This window comes from Carassius gibelio, chromosome B22 (assembly GCF_023724105.1).
Source record: "Carassius gibelio isolate Cgi1373 ecotype wild population from Czech Republic chromosome B22, carGib1.2-hapl.c, whole genome shotgun sequence".
NCBI lineage: Eukaryota > Metazoa > Chordata > Actinopteri > Cypriniformes > Cyprinidae > Carassius > Carassius gibelio.
In genome coordinates, this window is record NC_068417.1 from 15,703,673 (window position 1) to 15,710,285 (window position 6,613).

The following is a 6,613-nucleotide window of genomic DNA, read 5'->3' on the forward strand; positions in this document are numbered from 1 at the left end:
TAAATAACTTTTTAACCAATCTCCAGCCAGCCCCCTAATTCCATATTTTTCCATCTTTTTTAATAGAATTGAGTGATCAATAGTGTCAAAGGCTTTTTTTAGATCAATAAAGATACCAACTGCATGCTTCTTTTGCTCCAGTGCATTAGTGACTTCTTCGATAGCTTCAGTTATTGCCATTGAGGTAGTTCTTTTGGACCTAAAGCCATACTGACCATCATTAATTACATGGTGTTTCTCGAGAAACTTTTCAAGTCGAGAATTGAAGAGTTTCTCTAAAATTTTTGAGAACTGAGGCAAAAGAGAGATTGGTCTGTAATTAGTAAAAGCGTGTTTGTTATCATTTTTGAAGAGTGGAATTACTTTAGCGATTTTCATATTACTTGGAAAGCAGCCAGTCTGGAATGACAAGTTACAAATATAAGTTAAGGGTTTTACAATATTCAGTATAACTTTTTTAATCAATGTCATACTGATACCATGACAGTCAGTAGAGGACTTACTTTTACATTTCCACACAATATTTGTCACTTCCTGTTCATTTGTAGCTGAGAGGAAGAATGACAAAGAATTCCGTTCGATAGTTGATTTTTCGACTCTACTGTCTGGAATATCAGCTAATTGATATTCAGGACGTTCTGAAGTTCATCACTAATGTACAATCATCATTTAATTAGTCACTTAATTATCTCTTTAGCTTTAACCCTTTGAGGACTTGAATATGACTTGAAGACTTGCTTGTGACTTGAAAGTCCCACCTCTGATAGACAGAGCCGTAGATCGCTGACAAGCCACGCCATATCGCGTTCATTATCGAAGGCGATTCATCTGCGATAATGAACGCGATATGGCGTGGCTTGTCAGCGATCTACGGCTCTGTCTATTAAATGCCACTCCAATTATAAGCAGGTGATGGAGATTTTAGCGGTGATCACGGAAGCAGCTTTACTGATTAGATGCGCATGATCATATCGTTAGATATATCGCCCAGCCCTAGTACAGACCATTCAAAAGTCCTGTACTGCACACCTGTATCAGTAGAATATTGTAAGTTAGATTCATATCTAGGAACTAAATAGAGAATTTAAATTTTTTTTCTTGCTATAATGTTGGGATTAAACAAGGAGCAGTAATTTGTGGTAATTAAACATTATAGCTCTCTCATCCAAAACCTAATTTGATAATTACCACAATGACGTAATCACTCCTTCTGCATTAAAAGGTTGGCATGGACTATGGAGTTGACTGGACTGGACCAAATGGTTATCGTCAGCCTGATGTTGTGGTCCCTGAAGTTCAGCTACAGCGCTCGCTGACAGAGCAGGAAATACAAAGACTACCGAAACCTGATGGCCCTCTGTCCAATGTGTTGGATGTCTACATACAAACTGTGAGCCAGTTATCAGAAATGCTCCTGTAAATTCCGGATTCAAAAGCTGTAAGATGCAGAAGGTTTAACCTAAGTAAGAAGCAAGTAGTAGTTAATGCTGTACTTTATAACAGCTGTGTTACTAATGGTGATTTCCTGTAAGATTCAAATTTTCTTGTTAAAATCACAATTAAAGACAATTCTGAGAGAAATCATTGTCTTTATTTGACCGCAGTCTTCATATAAAATACTTACTGCATTGTACAACATACTCATGAACAAATTCGTCCTGAACACAATTAAAACCTGTTGGACATCCTTGGACATAACTGTCCCATTGTGGTTAATATTTGTTGTTTTGAAGTATTTAGCTTAAATGAAATGAAAGACAGACATTATGTAAATCACAATGATCAAGTAATGTTTGTTTCAGAAAAACTTATGGAGAAAAAAAGGGAACTCCAATTTGTCTCCTTTTTAACAATGTACACAGATCTTTTGACTGAACAACTTAAAGCAGGAAAAGCACAGCTGTAAATAATAATGCTATGACATGCAATGTCATTGAGACAGCATTAACATTACCAGAATGCTGGAACTCTTTAATAAACTTAATTCAGCATTCTTTAATGTATTAAATTAATTATACCAATTGACTAGTGTTATTGAACCAAACACAGAAATGTTTACATAAAGTATTTAATAAAAGTATGCCTCAACACATGACAAGCTTGCAGCCTTTACTTGCAGTTTTACACACAGAACTAGGTGCTACATGCAAATGCTTTTTACTCTTTAACTCTGAACTCATTCGCTGTACTTATTTTTGAAAAAAAAAAATTAAAAGGCAACAATATAACAAAATGTTATGGTGCACACATTATATATGATGAATGTCCTTAGACCATTCCAAAACCAGTATCAACACTCAAAATAGCTGCATGGACTTCTCTTTCAAAGACACTATATTCTTTGTAATGTCCTGGGAATTTAAGCAGGTTGAAGCAGGTGGAAGACTTTGGGAAGCGGCTGTCCCACCACTTCAACATTCAACTCTTTGGGAAGCACATTCCAGCGCACCCAGAACTGCACAAGTTTTCCAAGTGTGTTTTGAGAGGCTACCACAGGAGAGAAAAAGGGGGATTTTTCTGTTATTGTTGATATTGGCTGTCTATCTAATGCAAAAACCAAAAGGTTCACTATTATAATTTTATTATCAAATATGTGCTTTGGTTTGTTACTGTAAGACCCAAACTGAAAGATTCAAATAGAGGAAGCACATTCTTGTGTCAGCTTCAGTTATTTCTCGGTCCCATTACATAGCTACAGTTAAATAACCTGTGAGGGACTATTACATTAAAGGGATAGTTCACTTTAAAATGAAAATTCTGTCATCATTTACTCACTCTCATGTTGTTTCAAACCTGTATGAATTTCTTTCTTCTGCTGAACAGAGAGGAAGATATTTAGAAGAATGTCAGTAACCAGACAGTTTCTGGGTCCCGCTGACTTCCATAGTAGGAAAAAAATACTCTATGGAAGTCAATGGGACCCAGAAACTGTCTGGTTACTGACATTCTTAACTTCCCCGTCTCCACAGCGATGAACGGGCATCTGCGTCTCTGCAGGGCGCTGTGTGCGAGACAGAATGGAGGCGGAAGCTGCAGCCTAATAATAAACCGTCCCGAGCCCGTTTAATACCGCGTTTCGGTGCCATCATTAGAAACACTGATAGCAGTATCCGATAAGCTGGTACCTTACTGATTTTAGAGAAAGTTTGGCTCCTTTCAGCACCGGTGTTCTGAAATATTGAGAAGGGTCTGTCTGCAGACTGCAAGACGGGGGCATAACTTGAAGTGGGCGTAACTTGAAGTTGGTCAAATCACACAGAACCACGTGAGATGTCAAAAACGAGATTTTGTCGGGATGCGTTCAAAACCGCATACCCTTTAATTAGGCACTTCATTTCAATAAGAACTAACTTAACGAGTGCTAAAAGAGTACATACTCTACAGCCTAAATGCTTATGTATGAAGTATGAATGAAATTTGTATATCATCATCCGCTATGTTGATCATGTTAAAACAAGCACAAAAACTTAAAAGATATAAGTGACAGGTTTAATTAATGTATTTGTAAGTATCTTGATAATGAAGAACATTGCCCATGTTGTAGTCTTGTTGCAGAAACGGCTGCCTTTTTATTTTGTGATTGATTGTAGTATAGCCAGTACTGTTGATTTAATTTTTTTATATTTTTAACTCCACTAATGTGATCAAGTGTTAACCTTAAAGCATTTTTTTTTATTAGAAAACCCAAAATCTTTATCTCTTGAATATTTTTCTTTTATAATTTTACGTGAAAAATGTCTTTCTAGTAAAGTATCTCATACTATGATGAACACATGCATGTTTTTATTTACTGTTTTATGGCATTATGATTGTTATTGTTAGATACAACCTCTTACCATGATTTTTTATGTAATAATTTGGAAATAATAATAAAAAAGTGGGTCAGGTGCACAAACACCTCACAGCGACTCCAAATGTAGGTATTACTACTCGAAAATGAACATTACCCCATAATGAATCGCATCTTTTGCCCACCCCAACAAATGCAATAATGATAAATGCCAACCAATAATTATATAATTGTTTTTTTAAATTAATTTTAGTAAAAGAAGCCAAATGTATTTTATTTTGTGACACAGCTATATATTAATATATACTAGTTAAACAAATGCAGTCGATGTGAATACATCAATTTTCAGTCAAGCAATTAATACATGAATGGATAAAATATTTATATTTTATTTACTGACAACAAAAAACATGTCTAAATGATTAAAATGCCGCTGCACTTCACAATCTCACTCTTCTCAACGGGGATGTCGTTGAGCAACATTTTCATGTCCTACAAAAATACACATACACAATACAAAACGTCATTACATTATTATTTTCCTTGCAGGTCCTGATCCACCACAAAAGATCTGCAGCAAATGCACAGAAATCAAGAATACGAAAAGAGGTGTAATAGTTGTTTAAAATGACATTAATAAAATAAAATACAACTTAAGATTTAAAATGTTTCATTTATTTTTGTAGTGTACTTACACAAATCTTTTGATGGTAGCATTCCTTCATCAGTCTCTGCAGCAGATAAACACACATGTCTCTCATCTGTCCCTGTAACATCCAGACAAGAGTCAGTCTCCTCTGTCATATATCTGTGATATACTGCATTTACATGTTAAACTAATAACTGATGTAACTCACTTTTTATCCAACACAAATGTTCCTTAAATTATCAATATTGCAAATGGACAAATAAAATAGATAACTTATGTTTAGTTACTTTACATAGATTTGTTTGTTTACATGACTCACATTCATCTATAGCAGTGTTGACAAAAGTGTATTCTACACAATATCACACACACATCACTCAGACACCTGTGTCATGCCTGTTAGATGTGCTCATTTACAATACTTATCAAACATGTCAGATGATAAATAGATATTTAGTAATAGTCTTCAAGAAGTATATATGGTTTATGTAAATCCACTATTGAGTCGTGTACTTAATGGAGCTCCCCTGTTAGTTATGCATTATAAAACATGTTTACAGCAAAATCACAAATATGCTGTATTATGTAGGTCACAGACAGGGTTTAGATTAAACCTGTGAAACCTGGGGATAGCGTCTTTAGACCTTTTGCTTATATGTTGCTTACTTTACGCCTTATTTTTAATAAATGATTAACTCCAAAAACAATACCACTGTATGAAAATGACTTATACACTTCAATTTAAATAATTATTTCGGGGGAAAAATATTCTCACCGTTGTCTCTCACAGCAAGCTGTCATATTCGTCTTTTTTCCAGTTTAAGGGCGGTTGGCATCCAGTTTATTGGTGCATTACCGCCCTCTTCTGTATGGAGCCAAAAGAGTCTCAATAAAGATAAATGCACACACTACATTCACATATGCACACACAGGATTCATACATACACACACATGATTCATAAATACACACACAGGATACAAAAATGCGCACAAAATTTACAAATGCACACACAAAATTTAAAAAGCACAGAAGATTCACAAATGCTTACAAAATTCAGAAATGCACACAAAATTCAGAAATACACACACAATTCAGAAATGCAAACAACATTTACAAATGCACTCAAGATTCACAAATGCACAGAACAAGATTCAGAAATGTATTTCTAATGCACACACACGTATATCTTGATTAACAAACTGCTTCCGGTCAGTGAACTTCACTGCATTTGTGTGTGAATTTTGAGACTCCTCTGACTTGGCTCAACACACAAATGCATGGAATGATCAGCAACCAATCAGATGTCTTCCTATTTTTAGCTAATCACAAGAATGCACTCCACGTGGTTGTTTACTTATAAGCCAATCACATGAACGCGTTCACACAGCCTATTTATGAAATTGTATGGAAATACAGATGTTTAGATTACAATTCAGGTTTATTTTTTATTATTTTTTACAAAATATAAATTTAAAAATGTCTCAATACATATAGCCCAGACTGTGACTGCAGAAAAAAAGTTAACCATGGATTCATAAATTTGCAATAGGCAATTATTTCATTTTATTGAAATATTTTAATGAATGTAAAAAAAAAAAAATTACACCTTTTTGAATATTTTAAGTATATCTAAATATTCTTTTGGATGCAATATAGAAGTCACTTTAATTATAATATTCGGTCCCTACATGAAGAGAGAGTCAGTGGTCCGCTGTGAGAAGAAAGTGACTCTCCGGCTGCACAAAGTGAGTCGCCGCTGCGTGAGGAAAGGGAATCGTTCGCTCAACTTCGCTGGGTGTGGAAAGTGAATCGTTCGCTGAGGAAAGTGAGTCGTTCGCTGCGAGAGGAAACTGACTCTCCGGCTGCGGAAAGTGGGTGTCCGGCTGCGCAAAGTGAGTCGCCTGCTGCGTGAGGTAAGTGAGTCGTTCGCTAAGGAAAGTGAGTCGTTCGCTGCGTGAGGAAAGTGAATCATTCGCTGAGGAAAGTGAGTCTTTCGCTGATTGAGGAAAGTGAGTCGTTCGCTGATTGGCTTATAAGTAAACAATCCCCCACGTGGGGTGCATTCTTGTGATTGGCTCAAACAAGGGAGATATCTGATTGGTTGCAGATCATTCCCTGTTTAAAAAAGGCATTTGTGTGTCGAGCCAAGTCAGAGGAGTCTCAAAATTCACAC